This window comes from Tamandua tetradactyla, chromosome X (assembly GCF_023851605.1).
Source record: "Tamandua tetradactyla isolate mTamTet1 chromosome X, mTamTet1.pri, whole genome shotgun sequence".
NCBI lineage: Eukaryota > Metazoa > Chordata > Mammalia > Pilosa > Myrmecophagidae > Tamandua > Tamandua tetradactyla.
In genome coordinates, this window is record NC_135353.1 from 130,327,645 (window position 1) to 130,348,563 (window position 20,919).

At 37.1% G+C, this 20,919-nt stretch overlaps 1 protein-coding gene and 1 non-coding gene across 9 annotated transcripts in view; one reads left to right on the forward strand and one right to left on the reverse strand.

The window, feature by feature from the left end:
- Positions 1-20,919, forward strand: part of CASK (calcium/calmodulin dependent serine protein kinase) — a 533,324-nt gene that overhangs the window by 184,427 nt on the left and 327,978 nt on the right. The window lies entirely within an intron of this gene.
- Positions 13,074-13,178, reverse strand: LOC143672336 (U6 spliceosomal RNA). Its single transcript, XR_013169792.1, has one exon. It is a non-coding gene; the product is annotated as a U6 spliceosomal RNA (small nuclear RNA).

Sequence of the window (20,919 nt, forward strand, 5' to 3'; positions counted from 1 at the left end):
ACCTGGGTAATACGGCAAGGAAAACGCTCCATGAGGCTAACCTGGAAACTGACATTGCATCCTTTTCACTATATTTTGTTGGTCAGAGAAGTCACAGAGCCTACCTATATTGAAGGACAGGGGACACAAACTCCACTCCTCAGTGGGAAAGCTGACAAAGAATTTGTGGCCATCTTTAATCTGCCACAATATGTAATTTTTTAACTTAAAATTTGTTACCTTAATGTTTGTGTGAGGTTGTAGTATTTGAGGCTATTCTATTCCAAAGCAGTACTAAAATTCTGTCATAGAATCAGATGTCCTCATTAAATCACTGAACAGGAGACTAAAATAAGGACATACTTTGTCATATAATTAGAAGAAGACTGTTTAAAAATCCAGTCTGGCACTGTTTATTAAAATTGAATTTTAGTATTTTTATATTTAAAAGATCAGAAAATTGTTTTGTGCAGTCTGTTTTATATAATATGGTTTTGGCTCTTTTCTCAGGAAAATAAGTATTATAGGGAGACAGGTAATGATTGCTTTTTGAATTGTAAAAGCACTTTAAATTTTTAGTAAGAGGTTTAGGTCTGTAAAACAATTTGGAAGGACAGATTATTTGTCATCCTGTGGTGGACTGGCCACTAGAAAGTTTTGCAGTCCTGGAACACCTAAAAGAATTCTCATGTAGGGAAATCCTTAGAGCTAAGTGTACAGCTATTTTGCTTTCATCAGATAGGCAGGCATAGATGGATTAATTGAAAAATTCATGAGATGACACAGACTTAATGTTGTTGATTTTATAATACATTTTAAAATATTTGATTCTGAAACAAAGAAAACATTCTAAAACTAATATTTCTCTTTGCTTTTTATTTTACATGTGACTGATTTAATTTCCATAATTGAGGGCAATTTGCTGGGTACCTAGAGTGAATATTTTATCACTTTAGATAATCTGGTCATATTAAAGGTCAGATAATCTCATCACATTGAAGGTCTTTTGCAGCCTGTCAGAACAGTTATTTTTTTTGTGATGGGGAGGAAGGTGTATCAGGTAAGGTTCAGTCAGGAGCAGAAACTTAACTGTAATTTGAACATGCTAATTTAATATAAAGAATTATTAATAGGAGATGGGTATGGTATAATGGGGAATTGAATAGTAAGAAATAGAGAACTCTTAAAAAATATAGGAATAGCAGACGTAGGTAACAGCCTTAACCCCAAGGGCTGAGATAGAACAATCAAGAAGTTCACAGAGGTGCTGTGCTAGCAGGACATGCTGGAAATCTGCCCTCTGAAATCCAGGGGAAGCCATCCTTAGGGACAGGTCACTCCTCTGAATTTGCAGTAAGCTGATGGAAGCCATGCCTTGGGGAAGTTGTTTGCAGGAAGGTGCCCCACCAGTCACATTCTGCTGTAAACCTGCCTAAGTTTTCCAGAGAAGCTGCTGAAGGAAAGGTGCTACATGCCGCTGGTTCTAGGCACTGCAGATAAAATGCATACACTGCAGCAGAAGGCAAGCCTTTTCCTCTTTTAGTGTCCCTCCAGGACCCCGTACTGACAAAGCTTAATGTTATGCCATGTGGCAATAGAGAACTATTTAGAGTCCACATCTAGTAGAGCAGAGCAAGTAATGAAAGGTGTATTTGTAGCTGAGAAACAATAAATTGACATACATGGCATGGTGTGATATTGAGTACAGTTACAATAAGACAATGTATCAAGCAACCCCATCTGTAATACTTGGCAATGTTTTCATTTTATTTTGATTTTTTCCTCGCCTATCCTTTATTTCTCTTAAATAATTAATATCTAAATATTATAGCTTATTTGAAAGTAGAATTTTTAGTATTGATTTTATCACTTCAGCAAAATTAAATTTTTAAAATCAAATTCCATTTGAAAAAACCTTATACGTAAATAGAATAGTCCCATGATCTAATTTAGAATATTGGATTATTCCATATAGGATATTTCTTCCTGTGATACTAGGATTTTACATATATTACCTAAAGAGATTGCATAAAATAATATTGAATATGTGAATAAGTTTTGATGAAAGCATTAATATTCTGTATGTTAAAGTATACTGGTTTGAAAGGATATATGTCCCCTAGAAAAGCCATGTTTTAATCAAAATCCCATTTCTTAAAGGCAGAATAATCCCTATTCAATACTGTATGTTTGAAACTGTAATCAGATCATCTCCCTGGAGATGTGATTTAATCAAGAGTGGTTGTTAAACTGGATTAGATGACGACATGTCTCCACCCATTTGGGTGGGTCTTGAGAAGTTTCTGGAGTCCTATAAAAGAGGAAACATTTTGGAGAATGAGAGAGATTCAGAGAGAGCAGAGCAGAACCACATACCCATGAGAAGCAGAGTCCACCAGCAAGCAATGTTTGGAGATGAAGAAGGAAAATGCCTCCCGGGGAGCTTCATGAAACAGGAAGTCAGGAGAAGAAGCTAGCAGATAACGCTGCGTTCGCTATGTGCCCTTCCAGATGAGAGAGGAACCCTGACCATGTTCACCATGTGCCTTTCCAGATGAGAGTGAAACTCTGACTGTGTTCGCCATGTGCCCTTCCAGTTGAGAAAGAAACCGTGAACTTCATCGGCCTTCTTGAACCACGATATCTTTCCCTGGATGCCTTAGATTGGACATTTTCTATAGACTTGTTTTAATTGGGACATTTTTCTAGCCTTAGAACTGTAAACTAGCAACTTATTAAATTCCCCTTTTTAAAAGTCATTCTGTTTCTAGAATATTGCATTCAGGCAGCTAGCAAGCTGAAACATAAAGTAAAAACTAAGATGTTTCTCTGGAAATCTTGGGAGCATATAATTCAGTGGTTTTCCTTGTAGCTTTAGGATTGGATTGAAATCCTGATGTTTGATTTTCTCTGGAGCCTCATTACCAGGCCAGTTGGATTTCCCCTACTTCCCAACATGAATCTTTTGTCAGATTTATTTAACAGACCTTTGCAAACTTTTTGCCTTATGTCAGATACTGAGAAAACAAAAATGAATAATATGTTTGACCTATCCTAGAGGATATCACATTGCAGTCAGGGAGGCATACATTTAAGTAAATGACTAATAGCACTCAAGGATGTCCATGACCTAATCTCCTGAACCTGTGAATGTGTTACCTTATATGGCAAAAGGGACTTTACAGATGTGATTAAATTAAGAATCTTGAGATGAGGAGATTATCCTGGATTAGCTGGGTAGGCCCAGTGTAATCACCAGGATCTTTATTAGAGGGAGGAAGAGAGAGATTTGAGTATGAGAGAAAGCAGTGTGGAAAGCGAAGCAAGTATTGTAGTGATATGGTCACGAGTCAAGGAATGCCAGCAGCCTCTAGAAGCTGGAAGAGGACAGGAATGGATTCTCTCCTGGCATCTCCTGAAGGACCCTGCCGTGCTGACACCTTGATTTTAGCACCTAAGACTCATTTTGGACTTCTGACCTCCAGAACTTTAAGGGAATAAATTTGCATTGTTTTGAGATAATTTGATACAGAACAATAGAAAACTAATACACAGTGTAGTAAATATAATAGTGTAAGCATTCTTTGCTATAGTACAGAAGGGAAAGTGATAAATTCTGCTGTGATGAGATGAGTAATTCACAAATGGACATGGAAGAGGTAGGACATTGAAAGTAAAGAAAAGGTATTTATAGAGGTACAGAGGAGTGAATTAGCATGTTATGTTCAGGAAAGTGCATGTAGTTTAGTTTTGTTGGCGCTAAGGTATGTGGAGGATGAGAGATGGATATTAGGTTATTAATGTCTTGTGTGCAATGCTAAGAAATTTGACCCTTATTCTCCAGGACTGACACCCATTGGTATGTTTTAAGCAGGAAAGTCACACAATAAAGTTTGTATTTTAGACCAGTAAGGAAGTATTTGTTGAAGAGGTTATATAAGGTGGAATACCAGCTAGGAAATTGTAGTGATACCTAGAAGAGATAGGTGCCTGAATTAAAGCTTTGGCAGTAGTCCTAGATGGAAAAGAAGAAGGGATAAATATTTAAAATAATGAGAGTGAATCATAGAACTTTGTGTTATAGAGCTTAAGAAAAATGAATATTCTAGAAAATGGCCATATTTCTGGTTCATGTGACTAGTTGGGTTGTGGTGCTATTTATTTTATACAAATGAATATCAAAGGATGAATGGGGAAAGGAGGGTATTACGGAGAATACATGAGTTGAGTTTTGAACATGTTGAATCTGAGGAGCCCTTGAAACATCATAAATATTAATCAGTAGGCAGTTAACTATATTGATCTAAAACTTAAGACAGAGGTCTGAGCAAAAATAAAGATTTGAGAATCTTTATCATGTAGGTGACAGATGAGACCATGGAAATCCATATAATTGCTTGAAGAAAAGACATCAAAGGGCCACAATAAAAGTAAAAGTTGATCAAGGTCAGGACCCTGAGGAACACCTACATTTAAGGATTGGCAGAGAAGGAGAAACCAAGAAGGAGAAAGAAGTAGGAGAGTTATCATCAAAGAATTCTGTCACAGAAGCAGAGAGTAAAGAGATTTACTCTGGTGTCAAATGCTATAAAAAGGCCAAGTGAGAGATGTCCATGGAATTCACCTCATGTGGCCTGGCCTCCCTTACAGTATGAGGATGAGTTCCAGGGTTGAACATTCTGTACTCCTTAATTATCAGTTCCCCAATCTCTGCCCACTTTCTATCCCCTGATAATCTGTGCTTTTGAATTCAGTTCTCAGGGTTTGCCAATTATAGTTCATTTATATTAGTGATACTGTAAAATATTTGCCCTTTTGTTTCTGACATGTGATCTATTTGGAATTAAGTTGTGTATAGTGTGAGGTAAGGGTTGAGATTTCATGGATGTCCAATTGTTACAGAAGCATTTGTTGAAAAAGCTGCCCTTTCTCTATTGAATTACTTTGGTACCGTTATTAAAAACAATGTATTGGTCTATTTCTGCACTTTCTGTTCTGTTCCAGTGATCCATATGCTTATCCTTATATCAGACCCACACTATCTTGATCAGTCTATATTAGGTTTTACAATCCAGTAGCCTAAATTCTATAGTTATTTTCAAAAGTATTTAGGCTATGAAATGCAGAGGGGCCAGCCTTTCCAGATCATCAATTAGTTCCATCCCTCTATCCCATATTATCAACAGCCCCCTTCCAACATGACAGAGTTAGAATGGGCATAGCCCAAATACCCCTAAAGAGTGGAAGAAAGATCAAAGGTGATGGTGGAATTATACAGAGAAGGTAGGGTTTACCAAATGAGTATGAATGCTGAATCATTATACTGATATTTCTTTTAGCCTCCAGTACCTTAGAGCAACTAGAAATAAAAATCTAAAATGTTGGAATTGTTACCCATTCCAAACTCTGAAATTTGTTTTACAACTAATTGTTGTGATGTATTTTGAAATTTATTGCTTTTATGTATGTATGTTATTTAAAGAGAAGGAGGAGTATAACAGAGAGACAGGTTTTAACAAATGAGTGTGACTGCTGAATCATTATATGTATTGACGTTTCTGTCGGTCTCCAGTGTCTTGGAACAGCTAGAAGAAAGATAATGAAACTGTTTAAAATCTGTCCTATAACTACTTGTTAAAATGACCTTGGAAAAAAATTATACTTGGAAATTTATTGCTTCTTTATATATGTGTTATATTTCACAATAAAAAAACATTTAAAAAGATGCAAAACACAGAAAAAAAAGGTATTTAGGCTATTCTAGGTCCTTTATATTTCCATAAAATAAGATAGAATAAATTTGCCAATTTCTGCAAAACATGGCATTTAGATTGAGGTTACTTTGAACCTGTATATCAACTTGAGGAATGTAAATCTTAACAGTATTGAGTCCTTCAATCCATGAACATGGTATATTTCCCCAGTTGTTTAGGTCTTTAATTTCTGTCAGTAATATTTTATAGTGTTAAGAGTGGAGGTCTTGACTTCCGGAGAAGATGGCGGCTTAGTAAGACGCGCGGGTCTTAGTTCCTCCTCCAGAAAAGCAACTAAAGAAACAGAAACAATATGAAACAGCTCCCGGAGCCACGACAGAAACCAAAAAGACAGTGTACCCCATTCTGGAACAGCTGAACAGGCAGGGAGAATCCAATACGGTGAGATACCCGAGGGGCGCGCGTTTTCCCGGCTGGGGCGGCTGGCGACTGGGGTCCCCTCCACGCACGTGGCTCCCTGGTCTGACTTGGAACGTTGGATAGCGGGGCCCTCCCACCATGCTTGGCATCTCGGGCCAGCTGGGGAATTTGGACCGGCACTCCCCCAAGCCGCGGCAGCCGGCGACCCCCCCTCCATGCGGTTTCCCCGGCCGACTGCGAGATTCGGATTGGCAAGTTAAAGGAGCCACAGCATCTTTTACTGGTGGGCCCCGCAGACAGACGAGCGCCACGAGCGCCACCTACTGAGCAGGAAAAGAAAAACAGAGCCCAGAGATTTCACAGAAAAACCTTTCAACCAGCGGGTCCTACACCCAGGGAAATCTAATCAAATGCCCAGACACCAGCAGAAAATAATGGATGACGCTCGGAAAATTGAAGATATGGCCCAGTCAAAGGAACAAACCAATACAATCCTGTATCTCATTCAAATGAGATACAGGAGCTGAGACAACTAATGCTGAATATACGAACAGAAATGGAAAAACTCTTCAAAAACCAAATCAATAAATTGAGGGAGGACATGAAGAAGACATGGGCTGCACAAAAAGAAGAAATAGAAAATCTGAAAAAACAAATCACAGAACTTATGGGAGTGAAGGACAAAGAAGAAAAAATGGAAAAAACAATGGATACCTACAATGGTAGATCTAAAGAGACAGAAGCTACGATTAGTGAACTGGAGGATGGAACATCTGAATTCCAAAAAGAAACAGAAACTATAGGGAAAAGAATGGAAAAACTTGAGCAGGGGATCAGGGAACTGAATGACAATATGAAGCACACAAATATACGTGTTGTGGGTGTCCCAGAAGGAGAAGAGAAGGGAAAAGGAGGAGAAAAACTAATGGAAGAAATTATCACTGAAAATTTCCCAACTCTTATGAAAGACCTAAATTTACAGATCCAAGAAGTGCAGCGCACCCCAAAGAGAATAGACCCAAATAGGCGTTCTCCAAGACACTTACTAGTTAGAATGTCAGAGGTCAAAGAGAAAGAGAGGATCTTGAAAGCAGCAAGAGAAAAACAATCTGTCACATACAAGGGAAACCCAATAAGACTATGTGTAGATTTCTCAGCAGAAACCATGGAAGCTAGAAGATGGTGGGATGATATATTTAAATTACTAAAAGAGAAAAACTGCCAACCAAGACTTCTATATCCAGCAAAATTGTCCTTCAAAAGTGAAGGAGAAATTAAAACATTTATAGACAAAAAGTCACTGAGAGAATTTGTGACCAAGAGACCAGCTCTGCAAGAAATACTAAAGGGAGCACTAGAGTCAGATACAAAAAGACAGAAGAGAGAGGTATGGAGTAAAGTGTAGAAAGAAGGAAAATCAGTTATGATATATATAATACAAAAGCCAAAATGGTAGAGGAAAATATTATCCAAACAGTAATAACACTAAAAGTTAATGGACTGAATTTCCCAATCAAAAGACATAGACTGGCAGAATGGATTGCAACCCAGCAATACCACTGCTAGGTATCTACTCAAAGGACTTAAGGGCAAAGACACAGACGGACATTTGCACACCAGTGTTTATAGCAGCATTATCTACAATTGCAAAGAGATGGAAACAGCCAAAATGTCCATCAACAGACAAGTGGCTAAACAAACTGCGGCGTATACCTACGATGGAATATTATGCAGCTTTAAGACAGGATAAACTTATGAAGCATGTTGTCATGGTTAGGGACAGGTGTCAACTTGGCCAAGTTGTGGTACCTGTTCATCTGATTGGGCAAGCGCTGGCCTGTCTGTTGCAATGAGGACATTTCATAGGATTAGGTCATGATCACGTCAGCTACATCCACAGCTGATTCCATTTGTAATCAGCCAAAGGGGAGTGTCTTCTGCAATTAGTGATGCTAAATCCAATCATGGGAAGCCTTTTAAGGAGGACTCAGAGGAGACAGGTTGCATTCCTGCTTTGGCTGGTGAGCCTCTCCTGTGGAGTTCCTCCAGGCCATCCATTGGAGTCATCGACTTCGCAGCCTGCCCTGTGGATTTTGGACTCTGCATTCCTACGGTCACGTGAGACACTTTCATAAATTTTATATTTGCAAGTGTTCCCTGTTGATTCTGTTTCTCTAGAGAACCCTAACTAATACACATGTAATAACATGGATGGACCTAGAGAACATTATGCTGAGTGAGTCTAGCCAAAAACTAAAGGACAAATACTGTATGGTCCCACTGATGTGAACCGTCATTCGAGAATCAGCTTGGAATATATCATTGGTAACAGAGACCAGCAGGAGTTAGAAACAGGGTAAGATAATGGGTAATTGGAGCTGAAGGGATACAGACTGTGCAACAGGACTAGATACAAAAATTCAAAAATGGACAGCACAATAATACCTAAGTGTAATGTAACTATGTTGGAACACTGAATGAAGCTGCACCTGGAATATAGTTTTTTGTTTGTTTGTTTGTATCTTTTGTTTTTGTTTTTTTCTTTTTCCTTTTTATATATATATATATATTTTATTAGTATTATTATTTTAATTCTCTTCTCTATATTAACATTCTGTATCTTTTTCTGCTGTTTTGCTAGTTCTTTTCCTAAATCAATGGAAATGTACTAAGAAATGATGATCATACATCTATGTGATGATACTAAGAATTACTGAGTGCATGTGTAGAATGGAATGATTTCTAAATGTTGTGTTAATTTCTTTTCTTTTTTTGATTAATAAAAAAAATTTAAAAAAAAAGAGTGGAGGTCTTGTACATTTTTCATTAAACTTATTTTCATGTTTTTGGTGCTATGGGAAATAGTGTTTATTTTGAACATTTTGTTTAACAGTTGTTTATTCATAGTGTATAGAAATACAATTGTTTCTTGTATATTGATCTTAGATTTGGTGACCTTGCTAAATTCACTTATTAGTTCTAGTAGCTTTTTTTTGGTATTCCTGAGGATTTTCTGTGTATATGATTGTGTTGTCTACAAAGGCAATTTTGTTTCTTTCCATTCTGTATGCCTTTCTTTTTTTTCTTACATTAATGTCCTGGCTAGGACATCCAGTTAAAAGATTTTAGGAGAAAAGTATTCAATCGTTCACCAGTAAGGAAGATGTTAGCTATAGGTTTTTACCCTAAGTTAGGTTTAGGAAATTATTTTCTCTTTCTAATTTTTTTCACAAACAAGTGTTGAATTTTTAAAAATTCTTTCTCTATATCTATTGAAATTATTACATGGATTAATTGAATCAGGTTATACTAGTGTCATATAATGAGCTCTTTGTCTATTTTTTCAAAAATTTTGCGTTAAATTGATATTTACTTTTTTTAAAATTCATGGTAGAATTCACCAACAAAGTCATCTGAGCCTAGGATTTTCTTTGTGGAGAAATTTAAAATTAGATATTCAACTTATTTAATAGATATCCGGCTATTCATATTCTCTATTTCTTATATCAGTTTTGGTAATTTTAGTATTTCAAGAATCTTTCCATTTCATTTTAATTGTTGGATTTATTGGCGTGTTATAGCTATAGTGATGTCTTCTCTTTCATTCCAGTATTAGTAATTTGTATCTTCTCTTTTTTTCCTTGATCTGTCTAGCTAGGGGGTTATAATTTTTATTGACCTTTTTAAAGAACCAACATTGGGTTCCTTTGATTTTATTGTTTGCTTTCTGGCTCATTGTTTTTCTGTTTTATCTTTTTACTTTGTATTTAATTTACTCTTTTTCTATCTTTCTTAAGGTACAACTTAAGTTAATTTAAGTTCTTAATTTAAGAACTTAACTTAAATAATTAATTTCAGACCTTTATTCTCTTCTAATATAAGTATTTGCAGGTATACATTTCTGTCTTAAGATTTACTTTGGCTGCATTCCCTGAATTTTGTGTTTTATTTTCTTTATTAATTTCCCTTGTGTCCTGCGGGTTATTTTGTAGTACATTTCAAATTTACAAATATTTGTGGCTCTTCCAGATAGCCTGTTTTTCCCCCATGGGCAGGCACTGGGAATTGAACCCCGGGTCTCCGGCATGACGGGTTGAGAACTCTGCCACTGAGCCACTGTCATACCACCCACAGATAGCTTTTTATTATTGCTTTCTAACTTAATTCCGTTGTGTTCAGAGAGCATACTATGTATTATTTCAGTCTTTTTTAATTTATTGAGACTATTTTATGGCTCAGTCTATGGTCTGTCCTGGTGAATGTACCATGTACTCTTGAAAACACTGTGTACTCTGTTCTTGTTGGGTAGATTGTTCTGTAATGTCTGTTGGGGTTATTTGGTTTATGGTGTTGATCAGATGTTCTGTATCATTACTGATTTTCTTTCTACTTTCTCTATTTCTAAGAGATTATTATTAAAGTCATGAACTATAATTTTGACTTTATAATTTCTCCTTTCATTTTTATCATTTTGCGCTTACTATATTTTATAGATCTATCATTAGGTCCATACATATTTTGTAAGTACTATATTTTCTTGGTAAATTTACACACGTCATTATGAAATGTCTCTCTTTATCCTAAAGTTTACCATTTTTTATATAAAATAGCCATTTCAGCTTCCTTTTTTTTCTTTTATTAGAGAGATTGTTAGGTTACAGCATAATCTCACATAAAATACAGGGTTCTCATATATCACCCTATTATTGACACCTTGCACTGATGTGGAACATTTGTTACAATTGGTGGAAACATATTTCTACAATTGTACTATTAACTGTAGTTCTCGGTTTAACTTAGGGTTCACTGTTTGCATTGCTCAGTTGCATGAATCCTGTAATATTTTTATTCTGTTGCCATATATTCAAGCTAACATTTCCCCTTTCAGCCACATTCAGACATTTATTTCAGTGCTGTTAATTATGTTCATAATGTTGTGCTACCATCACCAACTTCTATTACCAAAACATTTCTATCATTCCAAATAGGAATCCTATACATTTTAAGTCTTAACTTCCCATTCCCTATCCTTTCAGCTTTCTGTTAGCATTTGAATGGCATATCTTTTTTCCATCCGTATATCTTTAATCTGTCAAGTTTTTTAGGTTTGAACTACATTTCCTGTGGACAACATATTGTGTGATCTTGCCTTCTTTTTTTTATCCATTCTTACGATTTCTGTCCTTTGTTGTATTTAAACCACTTGGATATAGTCTAATTATTGGTATGCCTGGGTTTGAGTCTATCGTGTTTTATTTACCTTCTACATGTTATACATGTTATACAATCTACAAATATTTTTATCATTTTTAAACAGTCAGTGGTCTTTTGTAGACAGCTTTATTGAGTCATAATTGACATCTAATTAATTGTACATATTTAAATTGTACAATTTGATAAGTTTTTACTTATGCATAGATCAATTAAATCATAACTGCAATTAAGATACTGAACGTATCTATCAGGCCTAAAGCTTTTCCTTATGCCAGTTGTAATCCTACACTTCTGCCTTTCCCCACACTCCCTCTCCCCCCAACAGTGTACAAGCACTTTTCATGTGCTTATTTACTGTATATTTTCTTTGGTGAGGTATCTGTTCAAATGTTTTGTCCTTTATATATTCGTTTGTTTGTTTTCTTATTGTTGCGGTTTGAGGCTTCTTTGTTCTGAATATAAGTCCATTATCAGATACATGATTTTGCAAATATTTTCACTTAGTCACTGACTTTCAATTCTCTTAACAGAGTCTATTGAAGATAACAAGTCTTTCATTTTGAGGTCCAATTTGTCATTTTATTGATAATGCGTTTGGTGCTATTTCTAAGAAATTTTTGCCTAACCCAAGTTCATAAAGGCTTTCTCCTATTTTTTCCCTAGAAGTTTAATAGTTTTAAGTTATACATTTAGGCATATCATCTATTTTGAATTAATTTTTATATGGTACAAAGTTAATTCCTCTTTCTCCATATGGATATCCAATTGTTCTAGCACCATTTATTAAAACGATTATCTTATCACCATTGAATTTCCCTTGCAACTTTATTGAAAACCAGTTGTACATATCTGTGGGTCACTTCTGAAGCTCTGTTGGGTTCCATTTGTCTGTCTTTATGTCAATAATGTACAGTCTTGATTAGTATATATTTTAACACGTCTTGAAACCAAGTAGTGTTAGTGCTTTTTGTTCTACTCCCTCAAAATTGTTTTTGCTTTTCTATTTTGTATTTCCATATGAATTTTAGATTTAGTTTGCCAATTTCTGAAAACACTTATGCTGGGATTTTCATTAGGGTTACATTGAATTCTGGCAGTTCTCACTTTTGCCTGGTACTGTATTAACTGAAATGTACGTGTATCACAACCAAGGCCTTGCTTTGTTCCCTCGGTAACATGTTGTTTTCAGTGTTGATGTCTTTCATATCTTTTGTAAGATTTGTCTGTATTTCTTATATTTGATGCTATAATAAATGACATTGTTTTATTTTTCAATTTCATTTTCCAATTTTTTACTGCTAGAATACAAAAATACAATTGATTTTTATATATTGGTTTTGTATTCTGTAATCTTGCTAAACACACTTAATAGTTTTAGTAGCTTTTTTGAAGATGTCATTGGATTTTCTGCATAGATAGCTGTGTTATCTTGAATAATGAGTTTTAGTAGCTTTTTTGTAGATGTCGTTGGATTTTCTACATAGATGGCTATGTTATCTTGAATAATGACAGCATTAATTTTTCTTTTCCAATCTGGAATCCCCTTGTTTGGTTTTGTACTGGCCAGAACCGCTAGTATAAAATTGAATAGAAATTGTGAGAGCAGATATTATTTTCTTGTTCCCAATATTAGGGGGAGAATGGATGATCTTTTACCATTAAGTGTGATGTTAGCCAAAGGTTTTTTATAGATGATCTTTTTTTAGATTGAAGAAGTTCCGTTCTGTTCCTAGTTTTCTAGAAGTTTTAAATAAGGAGCACTTCATGAATGCATATCTTCCTTATACAGAAGCCATGATAATCTTTCGTGTATTGTTCAAATTTTAGTGTTTGTGCTGCTGAACTGAGCACATATCAACCTGTTCATATATTGTTGAATTTGTTTTGCTAAAATTTTATTTGGAATTTGCACATCTATATTTATGAGGGGTAGTCTATATTTTCTTTTCTTGTAATGTCTTTATCTAGTTTGGGTATCAGGTTAATCATGACCTCATAGAATGAGTTGGGAAGTATTCCTTCCCTTTCAATTTTTTGGGAATGGTTTGTATAAAATTGGTATTATTTGTTCATTATTTGTTTGGTAGAATTCACCAGTGAAGACTTTTGGGACTGGAGTTTTCGATGAAGGATTCTTTTTAACTATTTTTTCAATTTTTAAATAGCATAATGCTATTCAGTTTATTCCCTCTGAAGTAAGCTTTGGTTGCTTTTGTCTTTCATGGAATTTGTCCATTTATCTAAGTTGGCAGATTAATTGGCACGAAGTCCCTAAATCTACCAACATAAAGCTGGAAATACCTGTCTAGTCTTCCTAGGAAAGGCAATATTTTAAGTTCTCCTCATGTATTGGAGGTTGCAGCAAGGTTAAATGACTAAAAACAGTGAAGGGACATCTTTCAAGAGGCTTCCTGTGCTTCCATTACATAAATGTAGATTTGGTAATTTAGCACCTAACACAATAATTAAAGCATGTCCTATAGTGAATGCTTCTGTGAAGTTAAATGCTATATGCAAGAAATAAGTTCATATTAAGAGCACTGAATTGAAAGTGGTTAAAAGGGGAAATTTTGGGTTGTATATATGTTACTAGAAAAAAATTAAAAAAAAAATATCCGTGGAACTGTGCAACACAAACAGTACACCCTAAGTTAAACCATGGACTATGGTTAATAGTACAATTATAAAAATGTACTTTCAAAGAAAAAGAATTAGGCTCACAAAAAACTATTTTAATTCAGAAAATTGATTCCATGTTTATAAAGTCAGCATTTTCTCCCAGCACGCATCACAACTAATTACATTAATGAGCCCTATACCATCTTGGGGGGGAGGGAATAAAAATGAGCAAAACTGAGGATTTTAAAAGGGAGTTGTATCCCGTGTTCTGTTTTTTCAACATTATAATTAGCCAAGAAATAAAATAAGAAAAAAAAACAATTTTAATTGTGAGTTTAGTACTCCATTAACAGTGGATCAGACTACTTATATATGAATCAGGGGATATAAAATGAGTGCTCATATTAAAATGGTGCTCATTAAAATGAGCCATCAGCCTCCAGTACAAAACCTTATATTTATTTGAAATTAACCAGAACTTGAATGAAAATTACCACATCTTGGATAATACTTTTTAAATTTCTGTTTTATAAAAAATGATTTGTTTTAATATTAAAAAGGAGAGCAAATTCTAAAATGGCAAATAAAGTTAAAACAATAAATAAAACAGCTAAAACCTGCTTGCTTTTGTTCTTGGAGATATGCTTTTGCAGCCCCAGCATGTTAGATTGGCTTTGTTATCCTTTACAAGAAGTTATATAATTTGTAATATATAAAATAATATAATTCTCCAAACAGTAAAAAATCCTAACTAGTATTGAACTACTTGCAAAGCAAGCTTATCAGAGTCCATCACCTCAGTGTAGTTATGGTTTGAAAAGTGGATTTTTTGAGGATACGACCTCACAAGTGTTGTCTCTCTCTTTTTTTTATGTGTCAGGGTGTTTTTTTTTCCATTCTATTTTAAATGTGTGTCTTTATTTATGTATAGATAAACATTCAGCAAATTGTGGGTCAGTACCTGTGTAAGGAAATATTTGAACCCAGTCCCAATAGTTCTAAAGCTCAGTATGTCATAGGGAATTGGGAGAATGTGACCAGTTGAGTATTTTTCCCGGATTACTTGAAAAATCATTATTGTATCTTTTATTTTTAACAGTGGGATAATTTGTCCCTAATTAAATGTGGAAACTTTAGATATAAATGCCCTGTAAATTGAAGTAATATTGCATCCTGCTAAACCAGCAGCAAGACTCACCCCAAAAGAAGAAATAGGGGAATACCCAGCTGGGACTGCCCCAAACTGCCCCATAATGGGGCCTGTTGAGATTCTGAAGAAAGAGACACTGAATGCCAGGGTGATGAGTCCTTAAGCATTTATGTTCTAGTTTGCTAGTTTACAGTTCTAAGGCCGAGAATTAAAACAAGTCTATAGAAAAGTCCAATCAAAGGCATCCAGGGAAAGATACCTTGGTTCAAGAAGGCCGATGAAGTTCAGGGTTTCTCTCTCATCTGGAAAGGCACATGGCGAACGCAGTCAGGGCTTCTCTGTCGGCTGGAAGGGCACATGGCAAATACGGTGCCATCTGCTAGCTTTGTCTCCTGGCTTCCTGTTTCATGAAGCTCCCCGGGAGGCGTTTTCCTTCTTCATCTCCAAAGGTCACTGGCTCGTGGACTCTCTGCTTCGTGGTGCTGCAGCATTCTCTGCTCTCTCTGAATCTCCAAAATGTTTCCTCTTTTATAGGACTTCAGAAACTAATCAAAAACCCACTCAAATGGGTGGAGACATGTCATCCCCTAATCCAGTTTAACAACCATTCTTAACTAAATCACATCAACCACGGAGATGATCTCATTACAGTTTCAAACATACAGTATTGAATAGAGACTATTCTACCTTTAAGAAATGGGATTTATATTAAAACATGGCTTTTCTTAGGGGGCATACTTCCTTTCAAACCAGCACAATTTATTAGAGGAGCTTACTTATAGACAGAAGCTGCAGCTACCTCATGACAGACAGCAAAGTGGTAGGAAGTTCACTTGAGTATGTCTGCACCTATGGCAACTGCTCTTTAAATTATATAGGGTTGGAGGGCAGAGGTGGCTGAATGCCAGAGACTTGCACAGAAGTCTTGGGGAAACATCTGGGTATGTGCTCTTTTCTCAAAACAAGGTATACTTAGGGTGGGCAGCATTTAGAGTTATAGTAGCTAAAGCTCAGCCTTCTTCCAGAGAGTAATAGCAAGGGATGCCTGAGGAGAGGGAGGCAAGGGTGCAATCAGTCTTCAATGCGATAAGAGATGCTTTATCTGTCATACAATCCACCCCTCTGACCAACCCTTACAATCTCACATGCCTGCAAGAGGCCCTGGGTGGGATAGAAAGCTAGTTTGCTAGACTGTTTTTCCCATTATTTAAGGAACGTTGGAGACAGAACTCACATTAACAATATATACAAGTTCATAGACTAAATCCAATTGCCACAATACCTAGAAGGCTCATTAACAGTGTTTTCCACCAGCTACCCCACTCTGTGACCAAACCTTTATTTAGGACCACTGTGAATCATCACCCATTTGATCTTGAGTTGCAGTTGTTTTTGCAAGTGAACTAAGGACTTGGGCCTTTTTATTTGGAATGTAGACACAGCACTCGGTTTTTAATGGGGTGTATGCTCCCCATTGTGCTGCAGTGAGAATATCCAGGGCCATGGTGTTTTGTAGCACCACTTCACATCCAGCCATAGTTTCTTGATTTAGTGGAGAGGCTGTGCTCAGTATAGTTGAGGGCTATGGTTACAGACTTTCGGAAGATTTCTGTCTTGAGCATAATGCAATATCAGGTACCTCCTTGGGGAACAAAAACAGAAATCAAATAATCCCTCTAAGAAAATACAGATCTGCTCCTCCTTCCTCTCCAAATCAGATCATTTAAGGGCATTGGGATTGTGTCTGATATCCTAGAGTGCATCCAGGAGAAGCCAAGAGTACATCTCCCTTTCCACCTGGGGATAGCCCCAGCCACGTTTTTGTATCATATAACCATTGAGTGGTGTTAGAGGAAATCCAGTAGATACTGGATTATCAGTCCCAGTCAGTTATGAACCATTCACTATTATTTAGGGCAATAGTATGGAAACTTTTTTTCAGGAGACATAGCCCAGATATCAGTTGGTTCATTGTATTAGTTAGGGTTCTCTAGAGAAACAGAATCAACAAGAAACACTCTCAAATATAAAATTTATAAAAGTGGCTCACATAACCGTGGGAATGCAGAGTCCAAAATCCACAGGGCAGGTTGTGAAGCTGCCAATTCCGATGGAGGGTCTGGACGAACTCCCCAGGAGAGGCTCATCGCTGAAGCAGGAAGAGAGCCTGTGTCTCTTCTGAATCCTCCTTAAAAGGCTTCCAGTGATTAAGTTAAGCATCACTCATTGCAGAAGACACGCCCCTTGGCTGATTACAAATAGACTCAGCTGTGGATGCAGCTGATGTGGTCATGATTTAATTTTATGAAATGTGCTCATCATAACAGAGAGGCCAGCACTTGCCCAACCACACAAACAGGTACCACCACTTGGCCGAGTTGACACATGAACCTGACTATGACATTCATGGTCTTCTGTACTGCTTTTGTTCCCAACACAGGGAGGCAGGTAGTGATAGTATACTTGTAATAGGAGTTAACCAAATAAACCTGTCCCATAATTGGGTATAGGACCCCCATTCATGGAAGGTTTTATTTCTTAAGGCATTACGTGCCTTCCCAATGGCTTCTCCTTCTGAAGCTTTTCTGTGGAAGGTTAGGTTGTGCCACGGGGTGTTTATTTTCACCCTCCATGAATTAATGGTATCAGCCAGTGATGTTGGTGGTGTTCAAGGTTGACATTGCCTTCTTTTACTCTTTGATCCAGCCTTGGATTGTGTTCTAGTTTGCTAGCTGCCAGAATGCAATATACCGGAATCAGAATGGCTTTTAAAGGGGGAATTTAATAAGTTGCTGGTTTACAGTTCTAAGACCTAGAAAATGTCCCAATTAAAACAAGTCTATAGAAATGTCCAATTTAAGGCATCTGGGGAAAGATACCTTGATTCAAGAAGGCCAACGATGTTCAACTTTTCTCTCTCAGCTGGAAGGGCACATGGCAAACATGGCAGTGTCTGCTGGCTTTCTTGTGGCTCTACCAAAAGGGACTCTCTCCAAAATGTTTCCTCTTTTAAAGGATTCCAGTAAGCAACTCCACCTTCAGTGGGTAAAGACACACCTCCATGGAACTCATCTAATCAGAAGTTACCACCCATAATTGGGTAGGTCACAGCTTCATGGAAACAATCAAAATGTTCCCACCCAACAATATTGAATGAGGATTAAAGGGCATGACTTTTCTGGGGTCCACCACAGATTCAGACTGTCACAGATTGCCTCCCAATTACAACCTCAAAATGGGTTGACCACCAGAGTGCCCCTCTATGGCTGTATAAAAGCATGAGGCTGAAAATACAGCAGTTGGATTGATTGTGTATCCACTGTGTGGTGAACCCAGGCTAATGACACATTTTCAGTGGGGCTCCAAACATTAGCTTAAGGAGATAGCAATAAAAGACAACATAAGCTAGCAGTAAAAAAAGGTAAGAACTTGTTAGGAACAGAGGTTGGGCTAACTCACCCTTCTATTAATATGAAACTATTGTTGGTTCCTATACCAGCAATGACATCTGCCATAGCAAGGGCTCACCCTGGCTGACTATACCATACCTTTTGTCCCACCACAGAAGTGGCTACCACCACTCGGTTAATAGTATTAACAGTAATCCAATGTACCATTGCCACAGCTTTACCATTCAGGATTGGACACTTGTCTGCCCGTTGCTACTGTGTCTCTTTAAGTCCTTACTCTTCCAGAACTGTTGGGGCTAGCTCTAGAGTGGCAGGGGCTTCCTGCCTTATGGGCTAGAAGACCCCAATCCATCCCTTGGATGCTGAATAACTCAGACCCCCAGGTATTATTCTGGTAGCTGGGGTGATAGGGAGAGGAGTTAGTAGTGTTATCCCATTTCAGGTAGCATTTCGCTCAGGGCTCCAGGCCTCCTCTCTCTGTTTCTACACTTGTGCAGTTTGTGCAAGGGCTAGCGCTGCGAGGATCCTATTAAAGGCTAACTTTCCTCCTTTGATGGACATTTCGTTAACTTTTCTGAGGGCCTCTGGTAGGGCTACTCCCCATCTTTTCAAAGATGTCTGCCCAGTGAGTGAGGTGTTTGTTCTGTTCTTTTAATAGGCCATTTTTCCTATCAAGCCAACCCCTTGAGGTTATTAGGCAAATGAAATTTCTGTGCTGTCCTCTCCTTTTGTAGCCAGTCCTGTATTATGGTGCCAGTAAAATGGGGCCCTTTGGTCACTAGAAATGATGCTGGGTGTGCCATACAGTGTTATACACACTACAGTCTTTAATAGTGGATTTTTGGATATCACATATTTAGGGAAATGCTTACATGAGACCCCTGCAAGCATAACAATGTCTACACAGGTGAGTGCACAATGATGCCCTAGGCACCTCAGAAGAGGCCCTATATAATCATCCTGTCAGATGTCTAAGGTTTTAGTGCCTCTTATTATATGACCAGACACCCAGGCAGAGACTTGGTTGCACGTGGCTGCATGTAGTGCAATTCTGGCAGACTCGCTCAGTGTCCTTTCTGGAATAGGCAAACCAGCCATTTGTGCTTGTCTCTAGGTTGCGTGAATACCCCTGTGCCTCCCTTCCCAGTGTATCCAGTGGCTGTATCTGTCTTCTCCACTGCCTGTCATTTCCACTGTGGGTCTTTCCTAAGTTATCTGCTTCTTTGTTTCCTAGGAGGGAGATTAGCTAATGGGTAGCCACATAGAAGGCCATAATCTCTGTCCCAGGGTGTTGTAGGCAGTCCTAGTTATCTTGCCATAGTTGAGCTGGTTTATAAGCCATTTATCAGCTTCCCACTGGGTATTTCATATGGTTAACTCTTTCAATAACTGCCCATGAATCAATGAAAATAGTGACTGGCTATGACTCATTCATAAGAACCAAACAGATAGCTCGTAGCTCAGCCCATTAACTACTGTGTCCCATTCCTATCTCCCCCTATTTCTTTCGAGGTGAGTCCTGCTACTGGTTCAATGGGATGCAAGAAGTAGACCTCAGTGCCCAAGAAATGATTACAGCACAATAAAGAAAGTATGCTATATGCTTTATAAAGAAATAAATCCTAAAAACTGATGGCTATATATTTACTTCCCATCCTAAGCATATTTATATATTTTTCCAGTGGCCATTACAGCAGGCAGTACTTTCTTTTTCTTATAGTAGAGTTTTTGCTTTGTTTTGTTTTATGTTTTATAAATGTTCAAAACTTCACCTACTATAACTCTACTTAGATGTTCTCTTTTTTCAATAATCCTAAATGTCTAGTTTTTGATGGACTAAATATAAAGTTCTATCCTAGTTCTTTATATATTCACATTTTACTTTTATCAAGTAATGCGAGCATATTTTTTGAAGTCAAATCATACTTTTACAAACAAAAAGCAGTTTCTTGAAGCTAATCAGGTCGACGTTAAAGTAATTCAAAACACAGGGATAAGGAAGACATTGTCTATATTTTAGAAGCACACATACTCTTTGAGATCAAAGGAAGAAAGAATTACTTTGTCTGGAACCTAACTTTTCTGTAGCATATAACCTAACTCAACCTACCTGTATAGCGCATTTGAACAATTGAAACACAGAGAGCCCAGAATGAAAAGAGGGCCTTTAAACCTGTATAGCTTAATATAATGCCTGGATACATCCTAGAATATATTAAGCAGATAATTAAAAACTATTGGCAAAGTCCCTTGAGGGATAGGAGAATAAATCTGGAACTATTAAACTTCACCATCAGGGAATCCCCTATACTGTGTCAAACTTTAGAGACACAAATCAGTAGGCCAGCCCTTCATCTTGAGACTTACTCTTGTGAAGCTTATTGTAGATAGCGGAGAAGCTTAGCCTACCTAT